An 18,131-nucleotide genomic window follows, 5' to 3' on the forward strand; every position below is an offset into this window, starting at 1 on the left:
CATTATACTGAAAAGAATCGTAGCATTAGACCAAACCAGCGGGACCAAGGCAAATGAGAGGGCCAAGTCCCTTGAAAGCTATTAAAGATGAGAGTCATGAACAAGCAAGCTCCTTTCAATAGTGACTTGTGTTGTTTCCCCGGCCTAGTAGCCTGGCTTTCTGGTGACAGAGTGCTGAAGGCCACACAGAAAAAGGACTGAGGCTGCTGGCTCGGGCTTGGAACCCCACACAAAGCCAGGCCTGCCGAGCGCGTCACGTGAGGTGGTGGTCCCCAGTGACAGTGCGACACGTGCGTGTCTCCTGGGAATGTCAAGGCACTGGTTACATTTCCCAGCCTCTGCGTGGGAGGAAAGGACAGAGACAGGCCTCAGCACTTTGAAACCTCAAACCTCCTGAGCTGTTTACTTGACTTCAAGTGGCTGTGAAAAGGAGGCACCCTGTGCAAACGCCTGCAGGGGCACCATCCTGGGCACAGAGAAGAGCTGGCGGTGGCGGGGCCCGAAGGCGGAGTCCTCCCGCAGATGACTGACCAACAAGCCTACTCTGTGGGTCTCATGTGTAATGACATGGCAGGTCCCGTGGAGACAGTGTTTTGATGCAGGGTAGGAAATCAGATAAGGAGTCTGAGGTTCAGACACGGCGGCAAATTATTCATCAAAATATCCTACAAGTCATACCCGGGTGGGATTTCTGCCTAGCAGTCATTAATTGGAAATGAACTAGTATTTAACACGAAGTGTTTCTAAAAGGGTTATAACAATATCGCCCTGTGGACAGTATAAAACAGAAGCAAAATGCACAGAACGTAAAGGTTGCCGTTAATTCAACCATTAGCGCTAAAGGCGATAGTGAGGGTGATTGCATATACCATGTTTATTTCAAGTGCTTTGTTGACAGTGACCAATAAAAGGCCAACATGGGTGAGAATCACATTAGTTTTCCAGATGTACTCTCACAAGTATGGATTTGGAACAGCCATTTGAGAGATTAAAGCTCAGTGTTTTCCTCAATCTGTAGATTAGCAAAAACCTACAGTTCAGCATCAGGGTTAAGAGAGAAAGGAGTTAATTTACATGGCTATTCAAGTGCCTCCCACTTCCAAGATGCCTTGAGGCCAAGGATTAATCTGTACCTTTCATAAGGACTTATTTCTTGTCATTTTAAATCTTATTTTTCCTTTTGCATCTTTGTACTTCCTTTTCACTGGCCTCAATTCCCTAGCACTTCACATCTAAAGTGAGAATAAAATCACTGTTTTGCAGTACTTCTAACACATTGGCCGTCTCTTACCTACAACTAACCAGCACTTACTATGTGCTTATTAAACTCAGCACCACAAACATAACATGAAATCGCCTCTCTTACTGCCTTTAGTTACTACTAATGGTTAATGTGCCAAGTGTTTAATACTCTATTTCACACAACTCTGAGGTTTGGTGCTATTATTATTATCCCACTTTAGAGATGAGGAAACTGAGGCAAGAAGTGTTAAGGCCATAAAGTTAATAAGGGGTAGGAGGGAGTTAAGATTTGAATCCAGCCAGATCTATGTATTTGAGTATTATGACTTAAGAAAATGTTTTCCCTTCCAAAGGGTTTCATAGGGTGATAACTCTGTTAGCTTTCTTCTCAAACTCAACTCCTTTTCCCTTCTATCCCTTTCCCATAAGTAAAAAAAGCTTGGATTTACCAGGAAATGATATTTTAAACCAGAGTTAATTTGACTCTTCTAATCATAGCTAATAGTGCCATCAGACTTTGTGTATTCGAATACCTTTGCTGCACCTTTTGGTGTGACATAAAAGAATGCCAAAATTATACTATTTATACACTCATGTTGTCCAAGACACCGGATATGCTACCTAAGGGAGCAATATGCAGGTGACATTAAACTTCCAGAGGAGGCAGCTACACACACTTGGGGAATGAATCACAACTTAATGGGAAGAGCAGGAATGGAGGTGCTTTTATGTTGCCTTCATTATTCAGTTCTTCACTTCTGAGGTTTTCAAGGAAGCCAGGCCCACCCAGAAGGAGGAAGTCGTAAGTCCTCTTAGAAATGGGCCATAAGCTTTATGTCCCTAAAAGATCGATCTTGACACCTTTTCAACTGGTTATCTAATTGATCTCTAAACTGTTTAGTAGAGAGAGAAGATATAAATATCTCTATCTAGAGGATGAGATAATTAAGGACTAATAGAATTAAATACCTTGTCTTAAGTTCTATGAGGAGGCAAAAAGCAGAATGTCATTACCCGTACTCTAAAGCTTCCCCTCTATCAATGTTTCTAGACAGCAGCATAAAAATATCTTCCTCTGTTTTTGAAACCACTAGGTTTTCTTACCCTCTGGAGACACTGACATTTCTGTGCTCAAAATCAAAGTTTACTAGTTTTAATTGGAAGGTGCAAGATTGTTGCAGGCATTCTATTTCTCCAAGGCATCAACAGTCTTTCTTATATTAAAAATTGCTCCATATAGGGGCTGGCCCAGTGGCGCAGTGGTTAAGTTCGCACGTTCCATTTCAGCGGCCTGGAATTCGCTGGTTTGGATCCCTGTTGTGGGCCTATGCACTACTTGTTAAGCCATGCTGTGGCAGGCATCCCACATATAAAGTAGAGGAAGATGGGCACGGATGTTAACTCAGGGCCAGTCTTCCTCAGCAAAAAGGAGGAGGATTGGCGGCAGATGTTGGCTCAGGGCTGATCTTCCTCAAAAACAAAAAAAATTGCTTCATACAGATATTAAATAATTGGAATGTGGAGGGGAGTCATTGAAGGTCTTGGTTTTTATTCTTGCAGCTCCTTCCATGTTTCAATATGGAAGAATATAGCAGTATTTCTCAAATAATAAAGAAATTCCTTAAAAATAAAACCTTCACTGTTGTGTTTGTGCTGGTCTTTAATAACAGGCAAGGTGTTTGATGCAAGAGGCCTTTAGGCACATCCCTAACAAGGCCTTCAGGCCTTCACTGCTGCCAAATCTCATAGGATCTGTCATGTTTTATTGGCTTCTCATTGGTTAGTCATTGTATGGTTTGGCACCATAGTGAAATATCACATTTTTAGAAACAACAGTGTGAACAAAGACCAGATTTTTCTTTCTGTTATGTGTTATTCAGTTTTTCCTGGGTACTTTAAAAAAATAAAACTCCCTACAGAGTCAGCCAATTATGTCTTCTCTCCTACACTAGTTCAGTCTTTTGATCAGGGATATTATATTCATGACTTAGATATGAGGACTTTGGGATGGGAGGAGTGGTGTTATGAAAATCGGGGAGGAATAAGGATGGGTTAGTAGCTCGAAGAAGAGAAGGGACAGAGGTGTTCACTAGAGTGGGAACGGGTAACTGATTAGAATGATTTGGCAAGTCTATAACATGCTGTAGCTAGCTTTGTGTGTATGTGTGTGTCACATGGCCTGTTAATTCTTTAGCGCGTAGGCTGTAAGCATTGGTACAATGGTACAGGTATTTAGCACAATATAGATCCTTAATAAAAGTTACGAATGCCAACTTAGATTTTCTTTTTAATATAAAGTTTTGCTTAAAAAAAATAGTCAGTTGAAGATTTATTCTTTCCTCCACCTCAAAGAAAGAACTATCAAGAAAATGTTCCACTCTTCTCTTATTTTCCCAAAGTAAACTTTTAAGAATAATGGGTCCTTTGTTTTCTTGTTCTCTCTGACTTCAGGCAAGAATATTTCTATTTTGAATTTGTAATTTAAAAATGTTTTAATTTAGCACCTACTTTGTACCAAATAATATATAATTGGACTCTGGAAACAGAAAAATGTCCCGTGATTTCCAAAAGCTTACCACCTCAGTACTGGAAAAGATTGTTTTTAATATTCTAGATCGTATTTAAAATTTAAGTTTCAGTGTGATAGATTTTAGATTTAAATATTTTGTTATCTTAGACATATTTTACAGCTTTCTAGGAAAGGAATAAGTGAGGTCTGAGGAATCCAGTGCTCCTGCTTCCTATTTTGTCAATAAACAACTACAGTTTTTGTAATTATCTCTTCTTAGTTATTATTTATTGATTAGTTTTACCTGGGCTAGCAACAAAAATAAATGTGATTTGTGAAACTCAGTGTTTCAATTCCTGTGGTTTTTAATAAAGTAGTTTCAATACTAAACATAAGAAGCTGAAGCTTCTTCCCAGAACCGGGAAACAGCAAACATTAAATCCCCAGGAATGAGCTTTTGAAACCTTTTACAAGTGTCCAATATTTCATTGAGCTAATCTGGACCCCAGGTACCACTGTCAGCTGTGAAACCAGTGGCACAGAACCCCAAGAGAGATGTAGCTTCCATCTTAATTTAGCCATATTACTAGAGTCTAGGAAGCAACTCGAGTGTTTCTTATCAGGTTCACCTGGAGTGTCTCCTCAGTTGCCCCAAGGATTTTGAGTAAAGAGAACTTGCTGATTTATACATAAATCATGATTTCCTAGAAATCATGGCTAACTTCAGGGTATCTTAGGGTGCCTGAACAGTAGTCGAGTGGGCTTTTGGGGGAAAGCATTAGGAAGGAGACTGGGATGCACGGTGAAATTCCCTAATATACCTGGATAAAAGTTCAGACAGGTGAGCAAATACAAACAGGCTCATCGTTGATGCTCATATGAATGCACTTAGAGTGGGTCTTCACTCAGTCTACGTTCACCATCACCACTCTGGCTGGGATCCTTAATCTTTAGAATTATCTTTTAAAAGCAAAGGAGAGATCTAAGTACTGCCACTTACTTCTAGAAACCACCAGGAAAACATCACATTTCCAGCCTATAATGTTACGTATTCTCTTCAGTTTGCTAATTGTATTTTGATTCTCACTGATTTGATTTTGTCACAGATTGATTTCTGTAACCACAGCTGAGCATTAGTGGGTTTTTGAAACTTGACGGGTATTCTGCCTTTTCCTCAAAAGAATTTAAGGTAGCTTATAAAAATATATCCAAAAAAGGTTTTTCTACTTCAAGGCTGTATCCCAAATGCAAGAAGTCCTTAGGATTTATTTGTAAAAAATTATGCAAAACGTGAAATAACAGATAAGCAGCAACAATAAATTTTACTTTCTATGTAGATTTTGCCCTGGTATTACCACGACAGTAATAATCCAGAGGAGTCTGCCACCTGAAACTGGGCAGAGCTGCTGGGCCAGCCAAAGTCAGTACGACACACCCAGGAGTGTTGTCAGAACCACCCGTGGGTGTTCACAGAGAAGGGATGGCACTAAAAGGTATGCAGCCAAACAGTAATTGTCAGACATCATCTTATGCTGGGAAATAAGATAATTAGGTAGTTGCTTTCATGCCACCACTTACAGATACCATGGCCTCTCTCTGAAAAATAATAACCCATTAAGTGGCCAAGGCCATACTTTATAGCATATGACTTTTTAGGGTTCTGCAATGTTTAGCATTTGAGATTGTAGTTTGGATACATTTCAAAGGAGCACAGCCAACTTGGCATTATTCAGAGTCTGACCAGCCAACCCGGACCCCTTCAGAAGGTGATTTTCCAGTCTGAATTTTTCAGGGCCTTGTTTTCCCCCTCCTATTTCCTTCTCCATTATGTTGTCTGCATTCATGGCTTATTAGTGGTGCCAACAGAAATGTTGGCTAAAGAAGTCAGGAAAAGCACAATCAGTCCAAATGGAAGGTCACTAGGCATATAGATGAAAGATTTGGTAGGGAAGGAATTATGGTGTTAAATGAATTTTTTAAATGCCTTCAGATTTTATTAATCCATAATATCTTTGTTCTCATTTACCAAAGAAAATGGATCTTTCTATGTTCCTCTCAATCTATGAATATGCTAAAGTGAATCCCATTTTTCTACAACCAGTATGAAAATACCCACTTCCCCCTCGTTTTCCTATGGTACCATCACTGATTTACACTTCTCCAAAGTAGTTTCTCCACTCGCTTCCTTCCCATTGACACCTCAGCCCCCTACATATGACGTCCTCTTCCATCACTCTGATGCCTCAACTCTCCCTAGTTGTCTTACTAATCACCAATGTCTTACCACCAATGTCTTACTAATTGCTATATCTAATGGATGCCATCAGTCCTTATTTTGCTGAGACTCTGCTACGTTTGGTGCTGTAGATCATTCTTTACTTCTTGAAGCTCCCTATTCCCATAAGATCCATGAAACTATACCCTTCTAGCTATTCTTGTATTATTCTGACCATCTTTTGCCTGGCACCTCTTCTTCTACCCACACAATAAATGTTGCCACAGTCCTGGGTTATGTCCTCCATGCACTGCTTTTCTCACTCTCTATACTTCATCTGAGTAAAATTCCCTATTCTGACTGAACAAATACCTGCTTGCTAATGACTCCCACATATAAGTCCAGTCTTAACTCTCCTTCAAGTTTCATATTTCCACATCCCGTTTTCTGTTGGTCATTGTCACCTATATAGTCCATTGGCCTCTCAAATGGAATGGACTGGTTTGAATCTGTGCCTTTCCTCTTTCATTGGCTCCTCTTAGACTGTTCTCTTTCTTTAGTGTCTTCACCAAACTTTCAATTACCCAAATTAGAAACCCAGAAGTTCACTTTATATCCCTTACCCTATCAGTTGTCCAGACTGGCTAGATTTGTCTCCAAATACTTCTTGAATGAATCCCTTTTCTCCATTCCTACTATCATAACCTGTAGTTCCAGTCTTTATCATCTCTTGCTTGGATTAATGCAACAGTATTCTAATTGTTCTTTCTCCTTCTAATTGTTTCTCTTTCCTTCTCAAATCTATCCTCCACAATACTGTCTAAAGGATTTAACTAAAATGCAAGTTTGACCCATGTTGCTCTCTTGTTTAAATCTCTTCAACTACTCATCATCTATACTATCCTTTAGGACCCATAGGATAGATTTTAAGATTCTTAATATAAAAGTGAGATCCTCCACAAACTGCATCCCACTGTTATTTCCACCACTGTCTGCCATACTCTATGCTTCCATATCAACTTGTTTATTATTCCTTGTACATGCTATTTCTCACCTCTAAGACTTTATTCATGTAGTCTCTTATTCTTGGAATGGCCTTTCCTCCCTCTGTTACCAGTGGCTAACTCCTACTCATCCTTTAAGGCTCAAATCTGGTCTTATATCTGCCAGGAATCCTTCCCCAATACCTCCCAAGCAAGATTGTACACCCTTCCTTAGTGATCCTATAACACTGTGTCCACAAACGTTACTGTGCTTTACTTATTACAAAATTATTAATTTTTAATGTGTCTGCCTCCACCGCTATAGTCTCTAAAGTCAGACTCTTTCATATTAGTGTATTGCATGTGGCTTCCATAGCAGCTTGCACATAATAGCCACTTAGCAAATGTTTGTTGACTAAAAGAAGGTCATGTTGATTCGATATTAAAGTGTGCCTTACCTGAGAGTCTTGTGTACCAGTAACTCTTGATTTATGATTATGATCTATGATTTCTTCCCAAGTTCTATGTATTTAAGATACCTTAACAATCACAGCTCTTTTAAAGAAACTTTATAATAATAGTTCTTGTAAGTTTTAACTCTTCCTTCTCACATAGTTATTTCAAGGGCTTTAACTTATACTTTTATAGAAAATTGTATGTTGTCTCCCGGCACCCTGGCAACCTCTGGAAAAAAAAAAAAAGAAAGAAAGAAAGAAAGAAAGCTCAACACACACCTCTGGTTCATGAACACGCCAAGTTCCTTCTGGGATGATAAGTTGCCAAGCACCAAGTACTGTAACTCATCATCCCCAGTGAATGAGAGGAAAAGGTGGTGTGGAAAGAACATCCTGTTTTGCAGAACTTCAGTGACTAGAGGGTTGTCATCTCATGTTATTTTTTTTTTCTTATTAGTGCATCTGTTTAATCTTATGCTGCCCCCAAAACTACATGGTTGACTTAGGTCACTAGAATCCAGCTTATGCAAAGAAGCTGGAGCATAAGGAAAGCAGGGCAGTTTAAAAGAAACCCTTGTTTTGTGGCCTTCAGTGGTAGTAGTAGCACACAAAACAGTCCTGGTTCTCACAAGCACCATCTTCCGGTTCCGGGAGATCTTTGAAGCTGTGATGCCAATCCTGATGACTTTTTCAGCCCTCCTATCTGAATCACTGTATTACCAGAGGCAATTTATTTCTATTTTAGAAGGACACGTGGTCTGAAAACATCAACCAGTATAACCAAGTCAGTTCCCATTAATAATGATACTGACATTCTACAAAAAGAGAGTTCTACTAGCAACTTGAATGCCTACTATGTATCAAGAACGTAGTAATTGCTTTACAAATGTTCTCTTACCTAACCTGCACAATAACATTCTGAAATAAGATCCATTATCCCATTTTTAATATGCAAAAACCAAGGTTCAGAAAGCCTGAGTAACTTGCTTGAGATTATACAGTTGGAAAGTACCCGAAGTTAGATGAAACATAAATCTGTTTTGGTCTCAGTTTAAGTACTCTAAAACTCTTTGTTCTTTTTGCTAAAAAGTAGCTTGTTTAATTTGACTCTTATAGCCATTTTGGACATTTTTAGCTTTAATAAACTATACATTGAAAGTGTAGGATGTGTCATTTCAAATTCTTGAGTGAAGGGTACATCTATTTCTATCAGAGTCTCAGATGCAAGAACTGGATAAATGTCAGCAATAATTAAATGTTAATATTTGTTTTTATTTTAAGATATAAGCAACAGCAGGAAGCATTTTTATTCACAAGGAAGGATGAGAAATATCTCTTGCTTTCATGGGTGATATAACCTGTTTGGGAAAGGCAGTCCCCATGTTTGTGACGACAGCTTAGCAAGTTGATAGCACTTATCTTTATGGTGCTTCAGTTGAACTTGATTTTGATCTATGAAATGAAAGGATTGGAGAAGTACTAACTTCACATTGCTTGCCTACTCATGAAATATTATTTTATCAAACACATGAGGAAAATTACTCAAAGAAAAGATGACCTTGATCTTTAAGATCATTTGAAAATTCTCATTTCAAGGGGTGCAGGATCCTTACTTCTTCAGAAACTCACTGACAGGAAGCAAGTCTTGAATTAGGAGACAGATATTGTTAACTAGGAACTCTAACCCAAAGGTTCCAAGTCCTTGAATCACCCTAATAAAAGGAGACATGCACTCTTAATATGAAGTTGAATTTTTTCTTTTCTAATAAGAGTGGAGATGATTTTACCTTGTTTAAGAAAATGTTTTGGATTTTAGTCATTTTATTTTAACAAAAACATCTGGCTAAATCCTTTCTTTGCTATTTTCTCAAGTTCATCTTGGGTATATAAGATTTTCTTCAAAACTATTAGACTAAAATGTTTTTAATTGTGCTTTCCTGCATCTTATAATCTTTAAAAAATTCAGTTAGAGAAGATGAGACATGAGCTTATGTATTTTCCCTTTTGAAAATAAGACAGATGTTCTTTATTATGGGGACATACCATAGAGTCAGCTTTCCAGAATTATGTCAAGATTATATTTCAGATTGCAAAGAAAATATCATATTGGCATAATATGTAGATCCAATCAAGTAAGCAGTTAAAATTTTACGGGATATAACTAATAACAAGTTGTCTAGTTCAAGAACAACTTTTGAGTTCATTTAAACCTCACTGTGCTATGTAAAAAGACAAAGGAGGCACTGAGAACTTCGCTGGGTTTCAAACCCATAAAGCTGGCTCTCAACAGCATGAGTCACTCAGAGATAAAGGCATCCAGTGATTTACTTGAATCATTCATTGCTAGCCTGGAAAAGATTTGGGAAATTAGCAGTGTCCTCACTTTTTTGATGGCATGGCAAAAGAAAGGCTAATTCATGAAAAGGAGAAACCCCTTTCATTTGACATTGGACTTCCTCCTAGCTCAAACACAAATGGCATTACTAATAACAAAGCAAGATGCTAGGAGGCTAGATGGAGATTATGTGCCTTTAAGAATAGGCTACCATCTTTTAAGCATAATAACTAAAGGGTGACCTGGGTAATTTTGAGTCTACAAATGGTCTCATTTGACAGATTATCCCTTCTTGTTTTAAAAAAAAGAAAAGAACATCAATAAGAGTTCATTAATTTCCCAGGCAGCTGTGCTTTGTAATGAACCTGACAGTTTCCATTTTTATGCCATGAATGATTTCCTGGCCTAGTTAGAATGTACGATTTAGGTACATGCAGATTCTTTGGGGGCTTCACGATGATGGAGTATGCTTACAATGAGAAAGTACATTATCCACCACCTTTTCTTTTCGAAGATGTTGATAGTCTGGCTATAGCCTGGCATAATTGAGACACTGGGCTGTGCTAAATTAACCACAAACTCATCATGATGACAATAGATGGTATGTGTGTCTCCTCCCTAATGCTGGCACTGCTTCTTCTGGATTCAGGAAAGGGGTCAAGGCTCATAAGAATGGCAATCCATGGTCCAGCCAGGCCCATTCAGGGTCCTTTTGCCAGTGGGGGAGTGACACAGAGCGTATGCTGGGACCTCCTCAGAGATGGAATGAAGGAAACAGGAAATGGTTTCTTAATGCGAAGAAATTGTTAAGCCCAGACTTCAGGAAAGACCCGGGTCATTTTCTCTGACCTGAATGCATGTATTTGTCAAGTTATATTTGTAATAGCAGCAGCCATGCCTTTTGGCTTCTTTGTCTGGTTCTTTACTCAGAAAGCATCAACCTGGCATTGATAGATGCTCTTGCCCTCCATGGTTGCTTTACGGCTGAAACTTGAAATGTGTTTCACTGTGTCCTTAAAAGCAGCTCTTCCTTTCTGTCTTCTGGTTGCCAACCTTCATAACCAGGGCAGCAGTTTTTATGTCTTCTCCTCCATGTCACTGCTCAAGGAGTTGCTTTGCAGGGAGAGTGACTCCAATTCTGGCATTGATTTCCCTCCCACCTCAAGTGTCTGTCTCTCTAATTGGCATAGTCTCCTGATACTTGGATTGGAGGTAAACTCATTTTACAACCTGGTTTCTGCTAGTGTGCTCCTATCATTTCTGGCTTAATAATAAAACTTTTTTGTTATTGCTCTCAGCATAATTTGTAAATTACTTCCCAGAGCCACCCTTACTAAATGTCTGTGACCTTATTGTCAAGAAAGGCTTGACAAGCAGAAGCTGCTGCCTGGGGGCTGGAATGTACCACTTCCTGTTCTTTCTCTCCAAGCTGAAGCATTCTATCCAAACAAAAACTGAACTCAGTGCACATGTGACCCAGAGTTAGCCTGAAACGAAACTCTCTGAAGATGAAAAACTTTACACATTAACTCCTGGTTTCACTCCATCTACTTACAGTGCCTAAGACCACAAAGAGGGCCTTTTAAAAAGAACCAAAATAAACAGATGGATGGCTCAAGCTGTGGACTAAGGCAAACAAGCAACCAGCAGCCACAGATAGCATCAGATTAATTGCTGCTGAGTTCTGACAAAATGTAAAAAACTAAGACAATAGCATAGTACTGTTTAAGTCAATGACCCCACAGTCCTTCTAGGACACTACTCAATCCTCGCAGGGTATTTTAGTGTAAAGGAAATCAGTACTTGGATCCCAACCAAGGGTGTTTATGCCAGAAGAAACAGAAGAATCCCATGTCTTCACTACAAAAATACTGGGACAACAGAATGGTCTCTCTGTTATAAAAACCTGGGACTCATCTTGATGTTTTCCTTGTAGCCATGCTTCCAGTTTTTCTATCAGTAATTTACTGAAGATATAGCCCTACCAAAAGGAGCACATAGCTAGATATTAAACTGAAGCCTTCCATTTTTTTTTCTGTTCTCTTTTCTCTCCTTTAGGAAATGAATTAACAATAAGTCATAACATGAATAGAGATAGGAAATCACCAGTAATTGATAGGAAATCAATTACTGAGGTGGCTTCCCTTAAAAGAGCAGATGCAAAGGGAGAAAGTTCACTTTTCAAAGGGGAGTTGTCACCCAGGAGAGGGAAGACATTGTGAAAAGGGAAGGAGTTGGAAGGATGGTGATTCTGACTCTATGAGGTGGTAGTAAGTATTTAGCAGATGGCTGTAGGTGAGAACAGAGAAGGCTGAGACCACCAGAGCTATAAATGCTTTGGACTCTGGGTGGGCAGGTCATGAAAACTCATGGCACTTGCGGAGGCGCTACCTTTCCCCCAAGAACCTCCCTAGCAGCCCTCTTCCATCTCTAGTGCTGGCCATTGGTACAGTGGACCTAGCCTCTGCCCTGGCCTGGGCCAAACTTCAGGATATTGATTTTGTGGCATAGGCAGCATTTTCCCTATCATAAGCCCATATCACCCCTGGTGAGATCCCTAGCACTCAGCATTCATAAGACATCTTATGGCTAGTGAGTGGCAAAGTAGTGCCCAACAGAACAGGTACAGTAACAACTTTAATTTGCCCTGCTTAACACCTGCGAGGTGACCAAGACCTGAAAGAGTTGTAACGTACATGCCTGGACTGTTCAGCTGGAGGAATCCACAGGGGGTGGGAAAGTACTTACTATTCCCCATCCTGAACATTTGCTCTCATCGAGTAGAATGTCATCTTGGCCCCAGTGGTTGCCACAGAAGCCGGAGTTTGCTCTCAGCTTGTGTCATTCACAACTCTCCAAGGACAGTTTCTTAAGCCATTAGCATCATTCCCCATTGTCAAGCTTTGAGAGAGACCACCCCAAGCAATATTCCCCTTCCCCTGATGCCACCGTTTCTACAAGCCTTAGGGAACCCCTGGATATACAATCAGGAAGGAATGGGAGCCTTGGCTGAGGGATAGAAAGGACTTTTCTTGCAGTGGAAGACACACTGAGTTGTATGTTGGGTGATTAACTGAGGGAGCCTCAGGATATGGAACTTTAAATGCTAAAATCAAGAAAGTCCTGAGTGATCCAGGATGAATTGGTCACCCTGCTGCACACCAAACCATATAGGGAATCACCTCACTTTCCATATATGCAATAAAAGTTTTATTTGGAACTTGATTAAAATAGAAGCTGACAAATGCATGTTTGACAAATTATTACAACAGGCATATAAGCAGAACACAACCAATTTACGAGGAGTAAAATGAAGTTTTCCACAAGCATCTACATATTGATACTGATCTGTCAATTCAACGTTGCCTTTAAATTGTACTTTAAAGTAAGATTCAAGGCCTTTAACTAGATAGTGCTACTAGAATAATGGTAATGATTATAACTAGGAGTTCTACAGTGCTATGTAACTTGAAAAAAATTTAAGTCTATTTTCTTATTTGATCTTTACACCAATCTTGAGAATGCTACTTTCATTCACATTTTGTTGATTCAGAAAGTGAGGCTTAGAAGTTATGTTCAATAACTGGCAAAAGGCCACCCAGCTCATAAACAACAGAGTAGGGTCTCAAGTGCAAGTCTTCTTGACTTCAAAAGCTATGCTTTTAAACTCTTAAGCAACATACCAGGAAAAGGGAAGAGCACATGTAGAGGCCCTGAGGTAAGTTGAGAGCTTGACATTGTCAAGAACATGGTGAGAGATGAAGCTACAGATTTTTGTGGGGTCCAGAAGGCAGTGTGCCATGAGGGTCTTGTTAAAATGTTTGGACTCTAAAATGAGGAAATAGAACGATATTGAAGCAGTTGAGTAAAATGATCAAAACTGCACTTAGAAAAGTTCATGCTGTTGCTTTGTGAAAGATATTTCTGGGGAGGTCAGTTAGGAATCAGTTGAGATTGCTCAAGCAGGCAAAGATGGTGGCTTGGACTAGGGTTATGGCAGTGAAGGTAGAGAGAAGTGGATGGATTGGAAAGAGATTTAGAAGGTAGAGTCAGTGGAATTGATTGGATGTGAGGAGTGAGGGGGAAGAAGATGTCAAGGATCCCCTCAGATAGGCAAGGTTCATGGGACAACCAGCAGGGCAGCTGTCAGAATGCTGATCTTTCTAAGGCATTAGACCCACAACTCCACTGGGTCACTCAGTGAACTATAAATAAAGCCCACTGTATACAGCGCCCATGAGTAGAAACTGAAAAGTAAAAATGACCTCTTTACTAGTGCAGGCCTCTCTCTGAAAATGCTTTCAGGGCAGTCAGCTGAAAATTAGACCATAGAACCAGGAAAAATCTTGAAATCTACTAGGCCTGATGCTATTTACCTGGAACACATTGTTGTCTTTTTCCAAATTATCAGAATTTAAAAATCCTTTCATATACCAAAAAATAAATTATTAAGTTTGGAGCAAAGAAAAAAATGAAAACAGCTGAGAGAACCAAACCTGCAGAAGAATGAAAAGGGTTCTGTCATTTTCCCCCAGGACATTTTCTTGCTTTGTCCAGTGGAAGTGAATTAATAAATGAATACATTTCTAGTCATATTTTTATTAGTTATGAAATTTGTTCCTCTCCACTCCGCCTGTAGTAAGCTGAATAGTGTCCCCAAAATTCATGTCTACCCGTAACTTCAGAATGTGACCTTATTTGGACACAGAGTTTTTGCAGATGTAATTAGTTAAGGATCTCGAGATGAAATCATCCTGGATTTAGAGTGGGTCCTAACTCAATGACTTATCATAACATCCTCATAAGAAGAATCAAGGATACTGAGACAAAAGGGAAAACCATGTGAAGACAGAGGCAGGTATTAGTTATGCAGCCACAAGCCAAGGAATGCCTGGGGCCACCAGAAGCTGGAAAAGGCAAGGAAAGTTTCCTCCCTAGAGACTTCAAAGGGATCATGGCTCTGCTAACACTTTGATTTCAGATATCCAGCCTCCAAAACTAGAGGAGAATAGACTTCTGTTATTCTAAGCCGCCAAGTTTGTGGTTATTTGTGACGGCAGCCCTAGGGAACTAGTACACCCACTAAATAAATGTTAAACAAATGGTTTGCTATTGTCTGCATTTTGGTCCAACCTTGTTCCTTGGTTTCTGGCAGGAGCAATAGGGAGTATGTGACATAATTTTCAGTAGGAAACACTGTCAGAGAGGAGATTTGGGTGAGAAAATGAGTTCAGACTTAGACGTGTTGAGTTTCAGTTGTCTGTGCCATATCTAAGTGGAGATGTTGAACTGTCAATTGGATATATCATTCTGGATCTCAGAATCTTGGTTGGGGCTGAGTACACATGGTGGGAGTTGTCTGTGCAGAAGTGGTAAATGACCCATAGAAGTGGCTGAGATTGCTGAGGAAGTGAATGTTCTGAAAGAGAAAAGAGGAACATTTCAAGTAGTTCCCTGAGGAAGTTCCATCACCTCAACATGGGGTAGAGGAGAAACAGAAGCTAAAGGAGACTGGCAGGGAACAGCACAGAATACAGAGAAAAGCCAGGAGAGAAGGGTGGCATATCAGCCAGAGGAGGAGACTATTTTTCTGTGTTGAATGCTGAGATGTCATTTAAGGTACAGACTGAACACAGCCATTGGCATTAGCAACCTGAAGGTCACTGGTAGCCTCAGCAAGAGTAGTTTAGACAGAGTGGGATTCAGACTGGAGCAGCTTGAGAAGCATATACATATCTGAAATATTTTGATATATTTTCTAAAAAGAAGAAAGTGAGTGGGAAATGAGGAAATCAAGATAGCAAGGTTCATAAAGCTTGCCGTGAAGGAGAGTAAGGTAAGAAAGTGTTCTGTGTGTGTGTTGTGTGTGTTTATGTTTTAAGATGAAAATGTCTTAGGCATGTTTAAATGCTGTTGAAAGGGAAAGATGAGGGACAGAATTGTTGAAGGGAATGAATTTGAGGGGGGAAAGAAGAGACAATCAGTAGTGCAAAGTTTCAAAGAAGGTGATTGGAGATGGGATTCACAGGGCGCACAGAGGCAGGTGACCTTTCCTAGATTGTGATAGCAGGAAGGTGAAGATAGGTGAGAGTAGCTGTGGACAAGCAGATATAGATTTTTTGGTGGTTCAGGCTGTGAGTTATCATCTAATGTATGTCTTTTCCCAGAAAGTTAAAAGGTCGTGCCTTAATATTTTTCTAGTTCAGTCTCTACTTTATATAGAGATCATCTCCAATGCCTACAATTAATCCAAATAAGTGATGTTTTAGGATTGTGATTTCTCTAAAACTTCAGACCGCATAGCTCTGTATTTGGCTTAAGTGTCAGGACACTGTACCATTCTTATAAAGTCTTACAATTATTTTTGGTTATTAAATGCTCCAGAAAATGGCACACATATCCATAGAACTATAATGCTTTGCTACCTTCCTGAGAGGGACAAATGACAATACTTTCCAAAAGGAAACATATGGCATATCCACGGAAAAAACTGCTTTGGATATTTCCTAAGTGAGTCAACCAAACTTTTAAAAATGTAAGCAGTCATATAATAGCATACCTGCTGTTTTGTGATTATCTGCAAAGTAAATTGAGTAAATCCTAGAATATCAGGTGGCTCATACAATTACACACAGTACACAGCAAGTGGATAGGCAATATGTAGAGAAGGGATTTGGTAGATGGGAAGGTAATGAAAGTACTTAACATCTATTGTACTGCTCCTGTTCCCAGGCATATGATAAGCTGAACTGAGCAGCTGGCTATTGATTTAACTCTTGAGTTTTCTGGTTCCTGGCATGTAAGAGTTCTAATATGGTGCCTAAGAAACACTGAATAATAAACCAATACTACCTTGAAAATGTGTGTGGTCTTGTATATATCCATTTTTTTTCTTTGATGAGTTGTTTTTCTTCTGAACTTAATCCTTTTAGTCCCTTATTAAATTCCTTACGGCACATTCACCCTCAGGAATGGCAAGAAGTATAGAGCATCCCCGCCCATTTTCTTTGACATAGCAATTATTGCCGGATAATGAGGTGGTAGAAATAGCAGCATATTTGGAAATCAAGATTGAACTACTAATGAATGTTAATTCACTATTTAATCTGCTACATTTTTTTTGTTGCTGTACGTGTTAACCTCTGATCTATGGTTAATAAGCCATTTTATTTGAGCTTATTACTGTTGGAGGTGGGGGAGTGGGCATTACATCAGTGAAGTTAAGTAAATTTTGCCAACCTTTATCTCTTGGTTTATAAATCACAGCAGGTACCATAATTCATCTCAGTAAAATACTCTTAGGGCAATTGTATAGCTATAAATGGAATAATAACAAAAGTTTTCTTCTAAAGCCCAACTACTGTACATTTAAAAATATTCCAGATTTCATCAGCCTGCTGATGATAACAAAATTACTCTTCATGCCTTTTGAAAAGTGATACTCCACCTGTGTATACGGTTTTCTCCGTTCCTGAATTTTCAGTTGAGGACTCGTAATTCAAAGTTTTAACTTGTTCTTTAGAGATTGTTGGGTTTCACTGTTGAAAAAGGGAGGTTAGAAAAATGGTGATATAGAGAACATTATAAATTTAAGTTTTCAGAAGAGGCGAATTGGGTTTTTATAGGCCCATAAAAATGCTTGTGGAAACAAACAAACAAAAACTGGAATAAGAATGTAGAAAACGAGAGTTTAGGGTTACATACAACTCACTGTAAGACCTGCGGCAAGCTACTTAATGTCTGCGCTTCTGTTTCCTGACCATATAATGAGACTATCAGACTAGGTGCTCCTTCTCATGTTCTTTCCAGCTCTAGCATTCCCAGGATAACCACACTTCACGGGTCAGAGAATAATAACTATAAATAATGATTTATTTCTTCCAGAAAAAATGCATGCACACCAAATTCCTGTTTTACAGAATGTGGGAGGAGCATAGCATAATGAAAAGGACATGGAGTGAAACAGACTGGGGCTCAAACCCTAGCTTCACCATTACCAGCCATAGGCAGTTCATGTACAGCTCTCTGCAGGTTTCTTCACTTCAAAATTGGAAGGGATCGCTCCTCCTTGATGGGGCTATGCTAGCAAATAACCAAATAGGTGCACAGAGCTTAGCATGGTTCCAGGCACACAAAATACTCAACAGAGGCTAGTCAGTATTTTTGTCACAGAGGATTGCTACGAGAAAAAGGCCTCCAATGCAATTTAAGTGTTTAATAGATAGTACCTATTCTTCACTCTTTTTTAAAAGTATCAGAATATATGCAGTAGAAGTCTAGGGGTATAAGGCTAGTCACACAGTATGAGAAAAGGAGCATTAAAAATGATCAGAAAAGTTCCCAAGTCATGAGAATGAGACAAGGAGTTTCTCAGTAAGGTCAACAATCCCAT

This window comes from Equus quagga, chromosome 4, assembly GCF_021613505.1.
Source record: "Equus quagga isolate Etosha38 chromosome 4, UCLA_HA_Equagga_1.0, whole genome shotgun sequence".
Taxonomy (NCBI): Eukaryota; Metazoa; Chordata; class Mammalia; order Perissodactyla; family Equidae; genus Equus; species Equus quagga.